The sequence below is a fragment of the Nyctereutes procyonoides genome, unplaced genomic scaffold, assembly GCF_905146905.1.
Source record: "Nyctereutes procyonoides isolate TBG_1078 unplaced genomic scaffold, NYPRO_anot_genome, whole genome shotgun sequence".
NCBI classification, from domain to species: domain Eukaryota; kingdom Metazoa; phylum Chordata; class Mammalia; order Carnivora; family Canidae; genus Nyctereutes; species Nyctereutes procyonoides.
In genome coordinates this window covers 48,022,780-48,043,648 of record NW_026575047.1, presented here as the reverse complement: position 1 = coordinate 48,043,648, position 20,869 = coordinate 48,022,780, and the positions used below count along the sequence as shown (strand labels likewise).

The 20,869-nt window shown below is 44.7% G+C and overlaps 1 long non-coding RNA gene across 1 annotated transcript in view; it reads right to left on the bottom strand.

Annotated features, from left to right (window-relative positions):
* Nucleotides 1–16,934: 16,934 nt before the first annotated feature.
* Nucleotides 16,935–20,869, bottom strand: part of LOC129510458 (uncharacterized) — a 40,194-nt gene continuing 36,259 nt past the window's right edge. The window contains exon 3 of the long non-coding RNA XR_008664604.1: nt 16,935–17,461. This is a non-coding gene — a long non-coding RNA (uncharacterized LOC129510458). The remainder of the gene's footprint in view (nt 17,462–20,869) is intronic.

Here is a 20,869-nt window from a genome sequence, read left to right as displayed (position 1 = left end):
GCCCCACGTCCAGTTCCGAGGCCCCGGTCCTCCGGGGCGGGGGGCGGGGAGGGACCCAGGTGAGGGAAAGAGGGAACAGGGGAGGACTCCCGCTGCCCTGAGAGCGCCACCAATCCCAGGAAGGCGCCTGGGGACCTCTCCTCTCCCCTCCCCTCCCCCGGCGCCCCCACCGCGACCCGGGTGCAGATCCAGCTAGCGGTGGCGACCACCAGGGCCTGGGGACTCGAGGAGGCGCTGGAATCCTCGTAACCTTTTTGGAGACTTTGCGCTTTCAAGAGCTCTTTACCTGAAACTGACACCCGCAAGCACTCTCCGGGGACCTGTTGGGCAGATGGAGTGGCAGGGCCAGGCGGGGCCTGTTGGCGAGACACGGGGACATTTGTCATGGGTGACCCGGCGCCTCGGCTTCTGAGCCCACGCCGGCGCGGGGAGGCCCGCGCTAATGTAATAAAGCGAGAGCGACAAGAGGAAAGGCCTCTCTCGCCCCGGGGCCGCCACATGCTCACTCCGTTTTACTGTCAGGGCTGGTCGAGGCTGTGGCTTCATTTCATATTCCATTAATATTTACAGCAGCTATTGAATTTCCCATTACAAAGTTCACCATACACACTGCTAATATGAAATTTTAATAGTATTGTGCACATTATGAAAAAAGTCCCACCATTAAGAGGGGATGTGGGAGGGTCCTGGGAGAAGTTGCCCTGGGAAGTTATCCTCCGCTGAACACTTGAAACGCTCCCACCGCCGTCCCCCTCTCCCCCAGTCGTTAAAAGAATTCATTTGCCACTATTACCATAAAGATGTGAAACGGTGGGCATTTTATCAATATTGGAATCAAAAGTGAGCGAGGGAATATAGTGAGTAAAAAGCTCTCTTGGTTAAATTGAGTTTGCAGAGTTGTTCCTGCTGGTGCTTTGCCCTAGCTCATAGACTCCACTCCTCCTCAGCCAGCACTCCCTGGGGGAAGGAGGCGACTGAAGACCCGGCTGGAAGTTTCCAGGTCCGGTTAGGCTCTGGCTGCAGCCGGTCCCAGGCAGGTTCCTGGCGGCGCAGTGGGCGGCAGGTGTATGAGGCCGCCGTCTCCTCCCCGCTTCCTCCCCACTCCATGCTCTAAGCCCCAGAAGGTCGCAAAGCTGCAGTGCTGGGGTGGCCCTGGGGTGGGGGGGAATCTAAGAACTGTGAGTATCATTTGGCAACTTCTCAGGACTGGCACCCCAAGGTCCTGGTAGAAAGATTGTCCTGAGAAGCCTGGTTCCTTTTCTAGAGAAGGTCCCGGGCTAACTTGGAGTGAAAGGGGGAGGAGGGAGAAGGAAGAGGTGAATCCACCGGCCTGGACTGTTGGAAGTGCTAGCGCACAACCCGACCCCGGGCGGCCGCCTAAAGTGGCCCGAAGGGTGTCTAACCCAGAGGCTCCAAGATGGCCACACTGAGTCCTGGCATAGGGTTTCTCTCAACAGTGGAGCGGTGGACTTGAGCTGGAGGCTCACCAACTGGCACAGAGAAGCGGCCAGAGGGAGCATCCCCTTTCCACTAGGGCTCCCAGGCCAGAGGATTAGGTGCACCCACCTCCTAGTCCTGTCGGAGAGACCCACCCACCTGAGTGCCACCCTCAGGCCACCCTCCAAAATGTGTCCGGCCTTCCCAGTTGATGGAAGTGTAAGAACAGTCAACTTCCTTCCTGGAAGACCCAATCAGCCCCCAAGCCCCTCTGGAGCCTCTTGCAGTTAACCCTACCCTAGAGTGGATAGTTGAAACGGAAGCAAAATCATCCTTACTTTATTTTGTTCAGGGGTGCATAGGATGTAATTTCTCTATTCTGCACTAGGCTTTCACACCCCCTGACCACCCACCCTCACACCATCCCCTCCCCACATTCCTGGGGTGTAAATTAATGGCAGTACTTGAAGTGCCACTGTGGTATCTTAATAGGCTTCTATTTCTGCAATGAGAAGGCAATTTCTGAATCTTTAGGTTACTTTGCAGCCACAGGAAAATGACAGTGCCAGGAGGTAAAGATGGGTGACATTTCCACAGGAAGATACCGTGTTGATTTTTTTCCCCTGGGTTTTAAAAATTATTACTATTATTATTATCCTCCCAATTTTGTCTGTGTTTTTTTTTCTTACAGCTCCTAAATGTGTCATGCTTTGTCACATCCTCTGTGTGTGTTTTTAGAGAACATTTGAATAAAAGGCTCGATGCCAGGTATTGGTGACACAGGGGGTGGAATTTTCAGCCGTTCCACAAAGAGTTGGCCGCCTCTATTTGCATAAGGTCAGGGTAGTGCTTCTGATAGAACTTTAGCAGCATCTCTGTCTCTTAGCAACACTCTTGCACTCTTGGTCCTTGCATTAAATTGACTGGTCCCTTCCTTTTCTTCCTTTCATTGGGAGGCTTACAATAAAATGTCACCCTTCCAACCTGTGCCTGTCACCCAGTAGGTCATCTGTATCCCCCCTTCCCCCTCCCATCCTCCCGCCCCTCCCCTCCTCCTCCTCCCCTTTCTCTCCAGTTCCAATTAGAGGAGGAGATGATTCATTTGGTGGATTCCCAAAACTGTTTCATTTTATTGTGTTAATTAATATTAATACCATTTCTCCCTTTGTTATTATTTAAAAAGCCCTCGTAAACAGAGGCGCGATAAGGAGCAAATTGCCAGCACCTGCCAAACAATGGGCCTGGGAAAGGGGTAATAAGGCGAGTGCAGATAGAGAAAGCAAGGTTTGGGTCAGCCTCCCCACCCATTTAGTTGACGCAAGGTTGAGCACAGCCTGAAAGCCCTTGAAGCACTTGGAATATGCTAGGCAGCCCTCTTGGCTCTGGGATGGGACACGGTGACAGGATCCAGATGCTGATAGGTGGTGTTAATGGAGGGTCACGTTTGGACAATAGTATCCATCACTTGCCTCCTGGCTCTTCTGTCAGATGGAGTCATTTCTGACTACTCCATCACTCAGATTTGGGATAGATTCAATTATTACCTTCACCCTGGCAACAGGATATACAAATCTATGCCGAAAGGACAAAATCATTGCTGCTATTATTATTATTATTATTACTCAGTATTATTATTATTATTATTATTATTATTATTATTATTATTTTGACTGCACCTCTCCTCTTGTTCGTTTTAAAAGAAGGAGCCCCTAAATGTTCATATATCTCTTCCTGTTTTAGCCTACCAACAGCTGCCGGGTGACCCAAGCTCATGGGATAATGGCCGCTTAATTAACACAAAGAAACTTTTGTTTGAATGCCTGAATGATTATTGCTGATTTTTATAATATTATCAGTTGCCTAAGTTTAATAGTGTCTGGAGGTTTTCTAAAGTTTTGGAAGAGTCCACCTTAGGGTCTTGGGGCTACCTTCAAAAGTGCAGAGAAAATGTTTCTTCGCTTTTGACAAGTGTTTGCAACTGGGTGAAAACACAAGTTGAATTAAAAAGGAGAGGGGGAAGAGGAGATGGGAAACCAAAGAGCCCTGCACGTGGCCATTGCTCATAAAGTTAAGAACTAATTTCAATGAGGTTAAAGACAGAGAAAATTAAAATCCCAGGAGAAGCCTTTTGTAAAGGGAATGGGAATCAAATGGAAGGGGTGTTGCTGCAGATCCTTTATATCCTGTCTCTGCTTTCTTGGACAGAGAAACGGAAATCTTTCTTAGAAGGGTGGTTTGTTTTCCGTAACATCCCTGGAGTGGGGCAAATGGGAAGGTAAAGCACCTTGATTTTCGCTGGTATTTTCACAAGCCCTGGCTACGCTTTTTACTCCTCTTCTTCTAGCCTGGATGCCCTGTAATTCTTGCAGTATATTGCTAGATAAATGTGCAGGTAATGGGGTCTGAGAAAAGCAATCAGGGTTAGAAGTCAACTAGCTCCTCTTTAATAATTCACGTGTCATATTTCTTCCACTATGTCAAGTTTGCTAAAGAAGATGGACAGGGGCTGACGGGCAACCACTTGAGTTTATTATCTAAACCTCAGAAGGGAGGAAAACCATAAAAAGAGATGTCCCTGCTCTTCTTACAAAGGGGTTAAAGCAGTTCAGCCCTTGCTCAGAGTGCTCTATCCCATCCTGCTTGCCCGCTTTCCAGCTCTTGTCCAAGCTGCCTGGATGATTTGTAAAGATAGGGAAGCCAAAACCTGTTCGTGGGGACTTTGCCATTTACCTCTCTCTCCTTACAGATGTGTCCCCTTTCCTCCTCCCCTGTGCCTTCATTCTTATTCTCTTCCAAGTGGCAATTCTGTTCTTATGCTCTGGGCACAATACAGAACACCTCTGCCAGGTCAATTTCAGTTACAGACCACAGCTCTGGTTTTAACTTTCTTGCACATAACCTTTCTTATTTTTACAACTTTTCCCCCCAAGGCACTGTTGGTGACAGCTTCACATATTTGCTACTTAAATCTCTATTCTCTTTCTTTTTGGAAGGGTGTGTGTGCAGGGGGAGGTGTGGAAAGTTTGAGATGTGTGATTTTCCTTACTCTCAATAATTGGCTGTTTCCAGAAACAGGGAGGGGCAGTATATAGAAAGGACAAGAACATGTGAAATCAATGAAGTTTTAAGCATACTTAAGTTTATTCTGGAGGACAAATTATATATATATATATATATATATATATATATATATATATATATATATATATAATCTCCAGATTCCGAAAAGGAAGAGAGAACAAAATGATCAATAAGTATTGATTCTTATGTGGTAAGACTTTGCCCCAATACAGAAATGAGCATTATGTTCAGTGCAGTTTGCATTTCCCTATAGCTCTTGTGCCTAGCAGAATTGTAAGGATTCCTTTTTACACAGACCAAGCCAGGGAATGATTTCGTTTACAATTTCTCTCTCCTGGTCTTTGCAAAAGTCAAACATTAGAAGAAGGTTTTCCATCGCGCAGGTGAAATCTTTTTCTATGTGTGACCTGTTTAGTGAAGAGAACCCTCGAGTTCGGCAAACCTTTTAGCGGATGGGTCATCCATGGCCAGTCATATAAAGAAACACCATTTTTGCATTCTTTAGTTTTGAAGAGTTTTCAAACAAAAAGAACACAATAAATCGATCTCTGGGGAACCACAGCTTTTCCTTCAACTTACAATGATCGCTAAAGGCACACGTCATGACAGAAAAATTAGTATCTCCTATTCCATTCATCCTGTGACTTCAGTGCTATAAAAATTATCTATTTCCCAGGTGCCTTGCCCACTCAGTTTAGTGTCTCTTTAAATTTAGCATATTTCTGCGGCAGATTGCCCCCACAATAGGCACTCATGATTTGTTTTTCAGCCTCAGTTGTTTTAATAGGAACCTTCCCAACTTGTAGTCACAACACTGAAATACAGATCTATTTATCTGTCTGACAAAGTTTTTTGGGGGAGGGATGCTTAAGTGAATGCTCCAGAGGAGCAGCAAACAATGAAGTTCTATTTTAAAAATCAGGCATACTTTGACATGAGAACAAATAGTTTTTTTGGGGGGGAAACAGAGTCAAAGATTGCGTTGAGGTTGGAAAAACGAAGTTGGGTTGACATTGGTCTCGTTGCACAGTTCAACGGAGAGCTGAAATATATCCAAGATCATCACTTCAAGAAATCGCCTCTGTAAAACCACTCCCTACAACTTTGTTGGATTGTTACATTTTATCTGCTTCAATCATCAGGCAAGCAGTGGAGCAATTTTTCAAACACCCCCCAGGACCCAGCCCTCTTTACGGAATGGGAAATATTGCTGGACACTAGCTACCTGTTTGCAGTTTAGCTACTCTCTCTTCTTCCTCAACCATAGAGGTTCATGTTTTATCTGCATATATATTTTTTAAACCAGGGCTGGGGAGGGGGCAAAGAAGAATCTGTAGGGTTGGGGATTTTGTTTTTGTTTTCGTTTTTAAGCATTTTGCTAGAGGGTGCTAAGTATTGCTGGTAGAAAGTTTCTAGTTTGCTGGCTTTGATTAAGCTCGAGACCTTCAAAGCAACGAATTTTGTACGGAGGCTTCCTTTTGAAACACTGGCCAAGTCTTCTCTAGATTTGAGAGATGGGGGATGGAATTTGGATGAACATATTATTCTTTTGGGGACACAATATTGCCCCTCCTCTCACACACACGCACACTCCTTTTCTCCCGCATTTCTGCAGATAACCACCCTCCTCCGCCCTCAAACTCAGCTGGCATTCTCAGACCAACCTAGATCTCGCAAGCTCACTTCCAGCTGGGGCGCTGGCTTTGTATTCCGTTTGGGGTCCCCTATCCCACTCCCAGTTGAGGGCAGGACAAGGCTCTGCAGGTCTGAGCACTCACAAAGACAGAACTATTTTCCACTGGCGAAGGGTGATGAAAAGCGTTTGAAAAGCTGCCAGGGAGCAGGGGAAGGAGGACGCATTCCCCACCCTGCAAAATCAGCTCGTCAGAGGGACCCTGCGCCCCCGCCCCCCCCCCCCCCCGCTACGGCTGTGGCTGTAGTGCTGACTTAGCAGAACCCCCCCCCCCCAGACGCATCTCCCACCTCGCAGAAAAGAGACGTCTGCCTGATTTCATGTTTCTTCCGTAATAACTAGGCGAGAGGATGGAAAGTCAGAAAAACCAAAACTCAAAGAAAATCTGATGCAAGTGTATACGGGGGCACCGCGTACATTGTAGGATGGACATCCCTACTCCCGCACGGGTTCCCCCAAAGAAACAGTGTCCGGGAGAGAGGGAAGTGCAGATTTCCTGCCTAAAACACAAATTTGGGCGGCGAGGGGACGAGGGGCGCGAATTTTGCGGGCCGATCGAGGGCCGCGGCGGCTGCGCGGCTGCAGTCGGAAGGGTCGGGCCGGGGGCCCCGGGGCTCCAGCGCGCCCGGGGCGGGGACGCAGCCGCCCCGGCACCCCCCCACCCGCGCACCCGCGCCCCCCCCCCCCCCCCCCCGGGCTGAGCCTGCACATTCCAGCTCCAGTGCAGCTCACACCTATCATTTGAAGCCATCTTCGCTCTGCCTTCCAACCATCCCGAGCATTCGTGATTCCGCGCGCTGCTCCTTCTTACTGAGTTCTCGGTGTCTCTGGTGTCTCTCGGCAACTTGTCACAACCTGTAATAAAATGCCCTTTCTGTCGGGAGCTAGAGTCCAGAGGGCAGCCGTTCTATTTTCCACTGGGAGCCCAGGAAAGGAGCCGCGGCCGTCTCCCTTTTGTCTGCCTCGGGCTTTAACTCCTGCGGGGCTGGCCCTGGGGCTCCGGAGACCCCGGCCCGGTGCGGGGGCGGGGAGCCCGCCCCTCCGGCCTCGGGGAGAAAGTTCTGGGCTTCCGGGGCGGCGCACACACGTGCTGCTAAGGCTTGTTCCTCAACAGGAGAAGAGGCTGTTTGTGCTTTTCGTTTCCTCTTCTTCATCTTCTTTCTTTCTTTCTTTCTTTCTGTCTTTCTTTCTTTCTTATTATTGGGGTGACGGGTGAGCTTGACCCAGAGCCACAGAATGGGATGGGGACAAATAGAATGATACCGGGGTCACCTCGGCCAGTATCCTGGGAGCTTTTCCCTGGGCTGGTTATTTAACTGGTCCGAGCCCTTTCCTTAATTAGTCAGACCCATCTTGTAATTATTTTAGTAACATGTATTCGAGATTTTTCTATCCGACGTGTGAAGGTGAAAGGTTCGCGCGGACTAGATGGAAGCTCACCAGGGATGGGGAGCCTGAAGGGCGGTGTGCTGGGGAGTCCTGCGGGGCCACCCCGCCGGTTGTGGGGTCTTCAGGGCACTGAACTCTGGCTTCGCAACTCCCCCGCCCCTCCCCGTGGTCTGGAACCTCCTCTCCAGCAGTCACCATTCTGTATTTAGAAGGACCCCCTATCCCAGAGTACCCCCCAGAGAAGCCACCTTAGAATTCCCTAAGGTCGCTGATGGGAGGGCATTGACCACATATTTTTCATGTACTTTTCACCATTCGTGACAGATGTCACCTGATTGGGGAGGAGCATTAGGGAGGCAGGGCAGGGTGGCCGCATGGGGAAAGAGGACCCAAACCAGAATCCCTGCAATTGTCTTCCTGACGCCTTATGTTGTCTGTCATTAGTTTATTTGTTTAAAGAAGGAAGCTGGGTGGCCAGCCCTGGGGAGGGTGTGAGTGTCCCCTCCCTGACCCCTGAGGCCCAATACCCAACCCCAGAAGGCTTCTTCCAGTCCCCCCCCCCCAAGGAGGAGGAGGAGGCCGTGAAGTTATTCTCAGCCAGCCACGAAGCAGAAACAGCTTACCCTTATCTGGCTCCCGAGGCTTGCCGCCCTGACCTTCTCAGGGCGTTTCCAACAGAGATGTCCATTGACTCTGGCCTGGCCTGCTGGAGATTCCAGACTTCCTGTGCCCACCCACCACTACCCTCAATTCACACACTCTCTGCTGATTTCTTTCCATTCCCTCCCCCCACCTCCCCCACTGAAGCTGGTAAAACCTTCAAAACAATACTTAGAAAAACCCAAACCTCATTCTATGCCCTAAAGGAAACCTGCCCCAAAAGTGGCCAGGCAAAGTCTGCTGGGGATTTCCTTTTTTGGGCAGTGGGGAAGGAGAAGGAAGAGTCTGTGTCCTAAACTGTGGTAAGACACAAAAAGTAGAAACATTCGATTTGAGTGAGAGTAGGGGTTATTCAGTGTTCCTCCACATGAAAGTCCATTCTGTTTAGTTAAGAAAAAAAAAAAAAAACAAATGCATTTCTGTCCTTTGCATGGAAGGAACTAATGAGATCCGGTGGGGAGAAGTTTCATATATCTGGACAAACTTAAGAAAATGAAGGCTTTTAATCCTCCAAAGGAGGGGGGGGATGAAGAAAAAAATAACAAGGATACAGAAAACACATTTGTGTCGGAGCAACCGTTTTTTGGAAATCCTCTGCGGCGTGGTTTATTGTCATGCCTAGTTTCTCTTTTTGTTTTATTTCTCAGTCTTGGTGTGTGGATCCCTAGGAGGACCCTTGTTGTTGGGCATTTGAAAGTGATAGTTTGCCATCAGCTGTGTAGGTGGCTGCTGCCTCTACGAAGGTGATTATTGCCATCCCTTTTAATCTCTGGACAAAGCCAGACTCCTTTTCCCCTGTGTGTCCTACTTCTGTGGAAACTAGGAGGCCGTAAACCCTAGAAACAGTATTCATTGCAAACGCTGTTCAGAAACACTGCGGACATATTTGAGGATTCTGACAATTATAGTCCATTCTCCCCAGTTAGCTCATAGGCTCTATTCAAAATGAAGCTATTTGGGGGCATGTAAAAGCCAATAAATTTCCCGATGCACAAAAGAAAATGGTGCTTTCTGCCCACTGCCTATTTCCACTCGAAAGTGAATAATGCCCCAGTTACCACCAGGCCTGACTTGATTTATCTTGGTTAATAGGATTAATGTGTCAGCCCCTCTCAAGAATTTCCAAATGCAGATCTGGAGTGTCACTGACTCACTGGTGTCTTTTTTCCTCTCTGATGGGCATAATGATGCACCTCCGAGCAGAGGGCCTTTGTCCGGTGGGAGCGGGCAGATTATCTGTCTCCAGTGAAATAAGGCGTGTTGCGGCCACCTTTGCCAAGACTCAAAGCCAGAACCCAGTCACTATAAAATAATTGTGTCACTACCTCACCAGTGCCCTGTTCGTGTTTCATTTATCTTTTGACTGTAATTGAATGGTTGAAAAGCAAAAATGTAGACAAATTCCAGCTGTATTGAGATCTGTTTCTTCCTCCACTACCTCGGCCCATCATTAGATACTTTCCCTCTCTGCGCAGGAGGTCAGAGTGTATAAATATAAATTGCATTTTGCATTACTTCTAGATGAGTGAAGCTGTCAAAGCAATAATATGAGCCTTCAGTCCCACATTCTACCACTTCTTTCCCATTTTTTGGCCAGGAGGTCATGTGCAAATTGAACGTGACAACCCAGAAGACATGTCCAACAGACTCGTATTGTTACTCCGCTCAGCCGCCCGGCTCATAACAACATGAAGCCCACATTAGTCTCCAGCTTCCACCAGACAGGAGCTAAACAGGGGACCCAGACTTCTCAAAAAGTTCACTTCAATGGTGACATTTCATCTGAAAGGGGTAAGCAGCACTAAGCTTAAAATATTTTTCATCCAAGACTCATGAACATGTCATCCTTTGGAAGACCAGGCCAGTGTCTTACAAGACAAAAAAATAAAGAACAGGTGAAGAGCTAAAGAGCCCCCCCCAAACACACACACAGACACACGCACAAATATTATTGCTTCTATTTGAAATTATTGAAATTTTCCAGAAGCCAATAGCAATGTGGTCGGAAATCATTCTCCTTGCTGTTTGAACAATGAAGATGTCACTCGGGAAGCCACCCTAAAATATGGATTGACCTTGGGTTCTTATTAGCAAGTTCTGGTTAGCATTGTTAAAGACCCAACTGCACAACAGAAATTAAACTTCCATCAGCTTATCACTGTGATTAGAAGATAGCCCTCCTCAAACTACATTGTAGCAAAGGAATGAGAAATTTTCATCAATCTGAAGGAAACCAAATGGCTCGGAGGATTGGTAATTGGCTATCAATATGACCCATTCATATCTTGCCCAGATTGCAGCTAACGCAGAGCTGTTGTTCACTGACAGGGTGTTTGATGGGTTCTAGGAAATGAGTGGCTGTTTTCATTCTTGTTCCAAATGGACAGGTGTCTACATCAGAATTGGCAACCTGGTTGGCACACTCAAAGAGTGGCCAAAGAGCGAATTGTTTATGGAGAATAAACTTCCCTCCCTCCCGTGATACTTGTGCACACATGTGGGGAGGGGACAAAAATGGAGATAGTAGACGCAGAAAGATTGATACAGGTCCTTGAAACGCAAGCAGGCTAATGCCCTTTTTGTTCTGAATGGCGCCATGTGCAACCACATCTCTCTTACAGCTCATCTTGTGCCTTACCACGTTTCTACTCTAAGTGCACAAATAAAAGTCCATGAAAGGCACTTAGTCCTCCTTAGGATGCTCTTATTGGTCTAAACAACTAAAATAAAATAAAGTAAGAGGTTTTTTTATATTTTGTTAAATAAGTTTTATTTTCATACATTCTTCTTTTCTCAAAGAAAGTGTCATTTTTTTTTGCTATTTTATTTATTATATTATTTATCTTCATTATTGTTGTCCTCTTCTCCGTAGGTCAGATGAACTACATGTGTTTAATACTGAAGGTGAAGAAAAAATACTGAATGTGAGGAGGTTACCAACTTTAAGTAGCACACCTACTAATACCTGGTCCAATTGGGAAATATTCCTCTTAATCTCAGTGGATCACATCACATTTTATCACATTATACCTTTGCGGTGACCTTCAGATCTATACAAGTATGTCTCCCTCCTTTCACTTTTACACATAATCTTTACAATCTCAAGTTATTATTTATGCAAATTATTTTTATTTCCGGAGTGTTATTTTAAAACAATACATGAGTCATATTCTTTAGAAAAAAGTCAGTCACTGTAATGCCCCAGGACCCAAGATCCTTTTATTATCTAACCTTTACCTTCACAGGTATTAAAGTTGTTTTAAGTCTGGGAAAAAGTTTTTTTTTTTTTTTAAGAATCTTAAAAAAGAAAAAATATACCTGGGCTTACAGAAGTGAAGCAGCCACTATTATTAGTTCTTTCAAATTTAAAATTTTAGCTTCCAGTCACAAGATTTTATAATTCTATTCCTTGATCCTAACTTTTCTCTTCTCTTCTTAATGAAATATTTGTGTAAATATGCTATCAATTTGTAGTTCATTTTTACTCCTCTACATTACCAGAAATTATAGCAATAAAGGTCAAAAGCTTTGGAGTGAGGCTCTTACACCTCTCTGTGGTGCATTCAATGACCTTGGGCACATCTGACAATTCTCTGAGCCTCTGTTTCTTCATCTGTAATATGGGGATATTTATAGTCTTTCATTTACAAAGTTGTTTGCGGATTCATGAAATATCATGCTCTCTGTTTCTGGAAAGGAGTTAGTCCTAAATGAGTGTAAAGCATCATCATGCTATTTATGATGATGATGTAACCTCTCTAAGTATTAGAATCTTCATCTCAGGAGCAGAAATAATAACAATAAGGTTGTAGATAAAATGTGTAAGACTTTTGGCATGATGGCTAAACCAGAGCAGTCCTTCAGTAAATGGGCAGTGGTTTTTTGTTGCCACAGTCATAGATCCAGTGGAAATAAGTGAAGTAATCACTTTGGAAAGAAATTCATTCTTCAAGAGTTCCACCTGGCAGTTCTTCATGCCTGGATCTAGAGGTTAAGTTGGTAGAGACTGGCATGAAGGAAGCCAAGTTGAGAACAATGCCCAGTTATCTTTCTTTGTCTCATGACCATAACTCAATACCTTGTCCTCTCATGACTTCATCCCACCAAGCTGGGGGAGAAACCCCTGCCAGAGTAGGTTAGGGTAAACAACACTATTCTACCTCTGCTGCTGAAGAAAACAGATGAAATGAGACTCAAGGAATGTGTTTCATTGATTGCAAGGTGAGTCTTGAGAGCCAAAGGAGAATGTAGAGAGTTGTTAACATCCTGATATTATAGAATGGAATATATTGATATCAGTACATCCTGATACTATAATTTCACTTCTGTGTAGAGAATCAAACCTTTATCGAATTCATATATAAGGATAGACTGAAGTGCCATTTGAAGATTCAGCTTGAAAGACTTCAAAGGGACTCTGAAGCCAAAAGCCTCCAGTACCTACAGATAGAACCAGGCAGTTCTGGGAAAATCTGCTCCTGGGAAAGACATCAGTCCTGGTTCTCTAGGAACCAATAAGCCGATAACTAAGTTTGATTTGGGTCCTTGGGAGTGGTGTGTCTGTATAAGTGGAATAAAATTTCATGTTTAAAATGATATTTCATAGCTTTGGAGATTCTTTTGTATATCAGAGTTCATGAGTATAATCTCCCTAGGGGCCGGTGGTGTTGGCAAGAACTGAAATTCTCCAATCGTAAACCATTTATGTATAACACAACTGAATAAAATGCTTGCACTGGATGTGTATAACATTTATGCATATAAAACCAAACATTCTTTGAATGATTAGAAAGAAAACCAGTTTTTTCAGATAGACCCTCTTGCTGACTAATTGTATCGGATTTGCTCTATGTGTTTGTGTGTGTGTGTGTGTGTTTCCACTGTATCAACTGTCCAGTGATATTCAAAACCTCTAATGTCTCCAGTTCAGCAAGAAAGCCAAATGGAATTGGGTTCATTCCACTCTCTCCAAACATAACTGCCCCATTCGGTAAGAATAAATTAGATTTAGTGAAAATTAAAATGTCAGCAAAAAGAAATAACTTCTCTACCCAGTCTCCACTGAAGACCCACATAGCCAAATGTCTGGCATTTGCCTGTCATCTGCTTCTCTGACCATAGGGAGCAGCTCAAATGACAGGCACACAGATGGACACGTCGTGTGATTAATGGCATCTACTGGGCCTGGTGGTGACGATGCAGGAAATGGCGGCAGACATGAGCTGGTCCCCTTTTTGGTTTAGCGTTCCTTCCAATGCTTGAAATGGAGAGGAATCAGGAAACATTCCAGCCCTTATTCTTTGCTAGAAACTCTGAAGGCACCCTTCTTGCATTCTCCAGAGTCACTTGCCAAGACCAGGCCTTTGATGGGTAGCTATACCAGCCTTCTGACTGGCCCATCACAATTACATCCTCCTTCCCTCTTTCCCTCCCTTCCTTTGTTTCTTCTTCTCTCTTTCTTTGTTCTTTTTCCCTCTTGCTTTTTTTTTCCTCCTCTTTTTCCCAAGCATTGTCTCACCCCAGCAACCTCAGAATGCAAACTAGCCCACCAGAGTGGGCTCTCCACTGAACCTTTAAGGAACAGATGGAAGTGTGTGAAACTGGCCAGGGTCTGAATAGGCAGCATGAAGACCTATAGCAACTTCTAGCCTTGGACTTCGCTCCACCTTCTAGCCAAGTGGGTCATTCCTACTCACGGCACTTCTAACACATCAAGAATACAGGAAACCAATGGGGCACCTGTGTGGATCACTCGATTAAGCCTCCAACTCTTGATTTTGGCTCAGATCAAGATCTCAGGGCTGTGGAATGGAGCCCCGTGTTGGGCTCCTCGATGAGTGTGGAGCCTGCTGAAGATTCTCTCTCTCCCTCTCCTTCTGCCCTTCTGCCACCCCTCCTACCCCCACTCTCTTTCTCTTAAAAAAAAAATACTGGAGGGATCCCTGGGTGGCTCAGTGGTTTGGCGCCTGCCTTTGGCCCAGGGCGCGATCCTGGAGTCCCGGGATCGAGTCCCACGTCAGGCTCCCGGCATGGAGCCTGCTTCTCCCTCCTCTTGTGTCTCTGCCTCTCTCTATATATATGTCTATCATAAATAAATAAATAAATCTTTAAAAAAAAATACTGGAGATCAAGATTCACCACTAGAAATGGGCCAAACTTGATGCCATTGTCTTGGGACCACACCCAAGTGGAGAATTCTTTCCTTCACTGGCTTTTAAAATGTTAATTTGTTTTAAATAAATAATCAAGACTTGCAAAAGGTAAGAAAGGGTGAAAAATCTTCCTCTGTCCTGTTTTTTACCCCCTGCCACCCAGACTACCAATGCCCTTTTTTTGTTGTAATTAGTAGACAATTTTAGACCAATTTAAGTTTATAGAAAAATTGAGTGGAGGGACAACTGGGTGGCTCAGATTCTTGATTTCAGTACAGGTCATGATCTCAGCTCTCAAGTTTCTGGGATTAGCCCCACACAGGGCTCTGCACTCAGAAGAAGGAAGTCTTCTTGAGATTCTCTCTCTCCCCTCTTCCTCTTCTCCCCTTCCACTCTCACTCTCTCTTTTCATCTCTCTCTAAAAAGAAATAAAAAGTCTTTTCTAAAAAAATGATAGAGGGGATGCCTGGGTGGCTCAGCAGTTGAGCATCTGTCTTCGGCTCAAGGTGTGATCCTGGGGTCCCTGGATCAAGTTCCGCATCGGGCTCCCTGCATGGAGCCTGCTTCTCCCTCTGCCTGTGTCTCTGCCTCTTTCTCTTTGTGTCTCTCATGAATAAATACATAAAATCTTTTTTAAAAAATTGAGTGAAAAGTATAAAAAGGTCCTATATCCCCTCACACTCCTCCCCGCCTTCCCCCCGCCAATTATTAACATTTTGCTTCTGTGTAGTACATTTGTTAGAATTGATGAGCCAATATTGACACATGATTATCAGGTACAGTTCATAGTTTACATTAGATTCACTCTTTGTGTTGTATGCTCTGTGGGTTTTGGCAAATGTATGATGACATACATCCACCATCACGGTATCACATGAAATAGTTTCACTGCCCTAGAAACGCTCCATGTTCTACATCTTCAACCTTCCCTTCTCCCAAAACCCTCTGGCAACAGCTAATCTTGTTGCTATCTCCATACTTTTGCCTTTTCCAGAATGCATATACTTGGAGTCATACAGTACAATGCCTTTTCAGACTAACTTCTTTCTCTTAACAATATGCATGTAAGGTTTCTCCATTTCTGTTCATGGCTCGTGCTCACTCCTTTTTATTGATGCATAATATTCTATTGTCTGCATGTACCACAGACTGTTTATCCATTCACACACTGAAGGACATCGTGATTGGTGCTAAGTTGTGGTCTTTATGAATGAAGCTGCTATAAACACTCATCATATGCAGGTTCCATGTGGACAGAAATCTTCAACTCAGATGAAACTCAGAATCACCAAGGAAAGTGATTACTAGATCTTATGATAAGAATATGTTTAGTTTTATAAGAAACTGCCAACCTGTCTTCTAACTCAGTATGGATTTTGTTTTGTTTTCAGTAGTTTTAAAGTACCTACTGTTAGCAGAATAGGTACTTAGCAAAGATGGAAATCCAGACCCCACCAACAGCCACTGGGACACCAAGGCAAGAGCTCCCACCATTTGTAGGAACACAGAGTTGATCTCAAGAACATGGACTTTGGGGGGCACCTGGGTGGCTCAGTTGGTTGGGCATCTGCCTTCGGCTCAGGTCATGATCTTAGAGTTCTAGGATCGAGCCCCACATTGGGCTCTCTCTCAGCAGCGAGCCTTCTTCTTCTCCCTGCCCTCCTGCTCATGCTCTCTCTCTCTCTCAAATAAATAAATAATTTAAAAAAATAATAAACTTGATCAAGCCACAGAGGTTTACTTCTTGCCTTGGCTACTTACTTGCTCTGTGACCTCAGGCATGCTTCTGGTTTCCCAACTGCAATTAGGCTTGGTAATAACAACCAAATTCTAGGGTTCTGAGAATTAGTGAGATATCTCATGCACATTTTGACACACCACTAGGTACAAGTAAGTGCTCGATAGATATTAATATTATTTTTATATCTTATTACAAAAACCACCATCTTTTACCCAACCTCTTCCCAGTATATTCATTAGAGATGAATCTAAGTAACAGTGCATTCAAGGGACTGGAAGACAGAACAATATGATACATTGTATAATCTAATGAGAAAAAAAATGTGCAGCAGCTAAAATTAAAAAAAAAAAGCTAGAAAGAATATGTCTTTAAGTGTGGAAGGTTTTGATCTGCAGAATAAATTCCCTCACTCTCCTCTCACCCCAGGTTCCCATTAATGTTTTGCTGGCTCAGAATCCTCTGGGGTGAATCCTGGATTATGAAATGCCCTCTCTCTGGTGGCCTGCCAAAGCCTCCTCTGCAGACACCCAGACTAACCTGGCACTGGCTCGTGGTAAGAAGCCTCCTCACCCTGAGGGCCTGAGTAATGCTCATGTTTTTTCCTTTCTCAGACTACTCCACAGGCGGGCCGGGGGGAGAGCCATTAAGCAATCCATGTGGTATCTTTTTTTTTTATTATTATTTCTTTGGGCAATTCTTACATGATGACATAATGATATGTGCTAACAATGAAAAATAAATGCACTGGAGCTGTATCTCTTTGTATTGGGTTTATTTTGGAAATGAACAAACACACAAACAAGAAATTATCTCCTGTGCATTCCTGATTAATAATCTATGACTCCCCACGATGCCCACACACCAGTGGAAACGGAAACATTTGAGTGCATCTACCAGCTGATTTGCCTTCATAATATCAGATGACTAGTTTCCCTGTTTTAACTACATGGGCAGGGCTTGGGTGTCATGAGGTCAGAGTATATGGAATTTTTTTTTTAACTAAGGGTAAACAATGAAACCTGATAACTTATTCAGGGCATATGGCTTAAAAGCAGGCACTCACTAATATGAGGCGTATCGGATTAATAAAGCCCCGCGCTAAGGGCAAATCTGGAGCAAAATCTTTCTGATTAACTAAAACTGAAATACAACAGCAGAGCTCAGAATCCTGCTGAGGAATTACAAACAGGGTAGGTTTGAAAAAAAAACAAAAAGAAAGAAAAGTTGAAACGTAGGACACGTGGGTCTGCTGGAGTCGTCCAAATGGATGGCCACAGCCAGGTTTTAAGACTGTTCAGCCCATCGGTCCTGTGGGAAGAACAGGAAGAGGGTAGAGGTCAGAATGAACAGGGTCTTTCTTGTTCCTCTCTCCCACCCTACGCAAGGGCTTCACCATCCCAGCACAGCTTAATGGAGTCATGAGGAAAGGAAGAATAGGGGAAAGAAAGAAAGAGCCAGTCCCCAGGAGAGATCTCTCACTCAATATGCTCTGGGTACACTGTGACCCAGGGAAATGCCTCTTTTTCTAGAAGCTTCTGTGATTTTTTTTTAAGATTTATTTATTTACTTGAGAGAGAAAGAGTGTGAGCAGGTGGAGGGGCAGAGGGAGAGAGAGAGAGAGAGAATCCTTAAACAGACTCCACCCTGAGAGTGGAGCCCAATGTGAGGCTCTGTCCCAGGACTCTGAGATCATGACCTGAGCTAAGATCCAGTTGGCAGCTTAACTGACTGAGCTGCCCAGGGGCCCCTAGAACCCTCTGGCTTTAAGGTTCAGTCTGCTGAGTCTGAATCATGATTAAAGGCACAATATCCAGATCTAACAACAGAAACCATCTTGAGTTCTGGGTCCACTTTATGCTAGCTCTATGACTTGAGTCTTCTCTAAGTCTCACTTACTTTGGCTGTGAAATGGAAATGAGAACAGTATCATACCTCCCTTCCAGCTGTTGTAAGGATCACAGAAAGTAACAGGGCCTGGCACTGTCTCTGATGCACAGTGAGTGCTGAGTCTAGGTATTTATTGCATTATTGTTGCCATCATTGCTATTTTTGAGTTTACCACACAGTTATGGATATTTTTCTGTCTGGACAAGAAATAGTCAGGAACAGAGTTAGTTGTAACAGCACGTAGGCATGGATATGAGGGCTGGGTATTTCAGCAGCCTCAGATGCCACCAGCTGTGCTAGGTCAGCCATTTAATTCAGTTCAACAAGTTTGCATTTTGAGAACCAGGATATGGGTGAACACCACATTACCCCTGCCTGACCAGCATTTGGCGTACACAGGAAATTCCACAAACACAGCTGTCCAGTTGAAGTGATGTCATGTGAAGTTGGAGAGTTCCCACCAAATAAGGCTGTCCTCTGAAGCTGAATTAACAGACACGTTATCTTGGTCCCTCTCCTCCCCAAAATACATATATTTATTTTAATAAAATAATTTCTGTTCAAAATCCTTCGAAAATATTCTCTTCAAACTGCTTTATTTTTTAAAGATTTTATTTTATTTATTCATGAGAGACACAGAGACAGAGAGAGAGAGGCAGAGACACAGGCAGAGGGAGAAGCAGGCTCCAGGCAGGGAGCCCAATGTGGAACTCGATCCAGGGTCCCCAGGATCAGGACCTGGGCTGAAGGCGGCACTAATAGTGGAAGTGGAACATGTGGAACATGACCTTGACTTCTAATTTCCTTTCATTGTCAACAAAGTGACCCACAGCCTGGGTGAGAAAGTTTAAAGGTTGCTTAATTTTTGTAACTTTTATGGCTTTGATGAAGGAAAGAAAGAAGGGGCACCTGGGTGGCTCAGTGGTTGGGCATATACCTTTGGCTCAGGTCATGATTTCAGGTCCTGGGATCCAGTTCCACATCGGGCTTCCTACAGGGAGCCTGCTTCTCTCTCTGCCTATGTCTCTGCTTCTCTCTGTATCTCTCATGAATAAATAAATAAAATTTTAAAAAGAAAGAAAAGGAAGGAAGGAAGGAAGGAAGGAAGGAAGGAAAGAAGAAGAAAGAAGAAAGAAAGAAAGAAAGAAGAAAGAAAGAAAGAAAGAAGAAAGAAAGAAAGAGAAAGAAAGAAAGAAAGAAAGAAAGAAAGAAAGAAAGAAAGAAAGAAAGAAAGAAAGAAAGGGAGGGAGGGAGGGGAACACTGGGAGGGAGGAAGAAAGGGAGGAAGGAAGTGAGAGAAAGGAAAGAAAGAAAAAGAAGATAGTTTCTGGAGCTAATATTGAAGTATTAAGTACCTGAAACAGTGTCTTTTATGGTCTCTCTCAGTTGGATGTGCCTGATACCGAGGAGCACTCTTAGAGGGATCCCTTTACATCAGGTGAACTTCTTTGCCAGTTCACAGATGAGTAACCTCTGCTGCACTGAGCTAGTTTCTTGAGCTGCCCCTGCCCCATATTAAGGTCCCCATATGGGCATGGGGAGACAGGAAGCAGATGTTTGGCATATTCTGGAATTTCTAAGATTTTTTTTAAGAACTTCAAGGATTTTGTTGTAATAATTACAAGTCTACCTAATCTTTATTTGATTTTGGGAAAAGAACACCCTCTCATCTCCATATAGTTTCCCAAATACTGTCATTAATGTTTTCAAAGGAACTGGTAGCACTCCAAGTCCTGATGACCTGAGGAGCGGAACCCTCCCCTGGAGCCCTGCCCTTCACCCACCCAGCTCTGCCAGGCTCCTTTGGGCTCCTATGCCACAAGTTCTGTTTGCTTTGTGGATGACTTCTTTTTCCCCTAACTCCTTCCCCTGGCTGACTTCTACCCATCCCTCACACATCTTTTTTAACATGGCTTCCCACAGGAAGCTTCACAACCCCCTCAACCAGGACCTGGGCTCTTTATCCATGTTGCTCTGGTACCTGAAGGATGGAGGACTCCTGATAAACTTGATGCAATTTTTTTTGAGTGCCTGCTTCCTGCTCTGTGAGCTCACTACTTCCAGGTTACCATTGTACCTCAGTGCTTAGCTCCATATTTGCACGTAATAGGTGCTCAGTAATCTTTGATGGGAGTAAAAGAGAGAGAAGACAGGAAGAGACAGAGGAAGGAAGGGAAGAAGGGAAGGAGGGAAGAGGCATTAGACAAGAAAGGCCAAGAACGTGTCACTGTGGAAGCATTTGTTGTTACCCACCCACACACACACACATGCATGCGCCACTCTCCTTTGTTTGTCTCCCTCCTCTATTTTCTCCTCTTTACAGAAATACCAAAATTAAAACAACGTTAAAATCATTCCTGCTTCAGTATTTACCACAATTGATCTTTGTTTGGTCATTCTTGAATACACAATTTATGCAACAAGCATGAAGTATCATGTCTCTCCCACACACATTTCAATAAATAAATGACAAGATAGATTTTTTAAAATATAATTTTTCATTTAAATTTTGAAAATCTTACAAAAGTTTTAAGTCATCAAATAATTCCATCTTGACACTGACATTGCAAAACCAATTAAAGGAAGCCACCAAGATCATATTATTGGGGTGCTGGTGACTCAGTCAGTTAAGCACCTGCCTTTGGTTCAGGTCATGGTCCCAGGGTCCTGGGATCCAGCCCTGCCTGGGGCTCCCTACTTAGCAGGGAGTCTTCTTCTCCTTCTACGTCTGCCCCTTCCCCTTGTTCATGCTTTCTCTTTCTCGCTAATAAATAAATAAAATCTTTAAAAAAAAGAATCATATGCAAGTGAAGATGAAGCACATCTCGG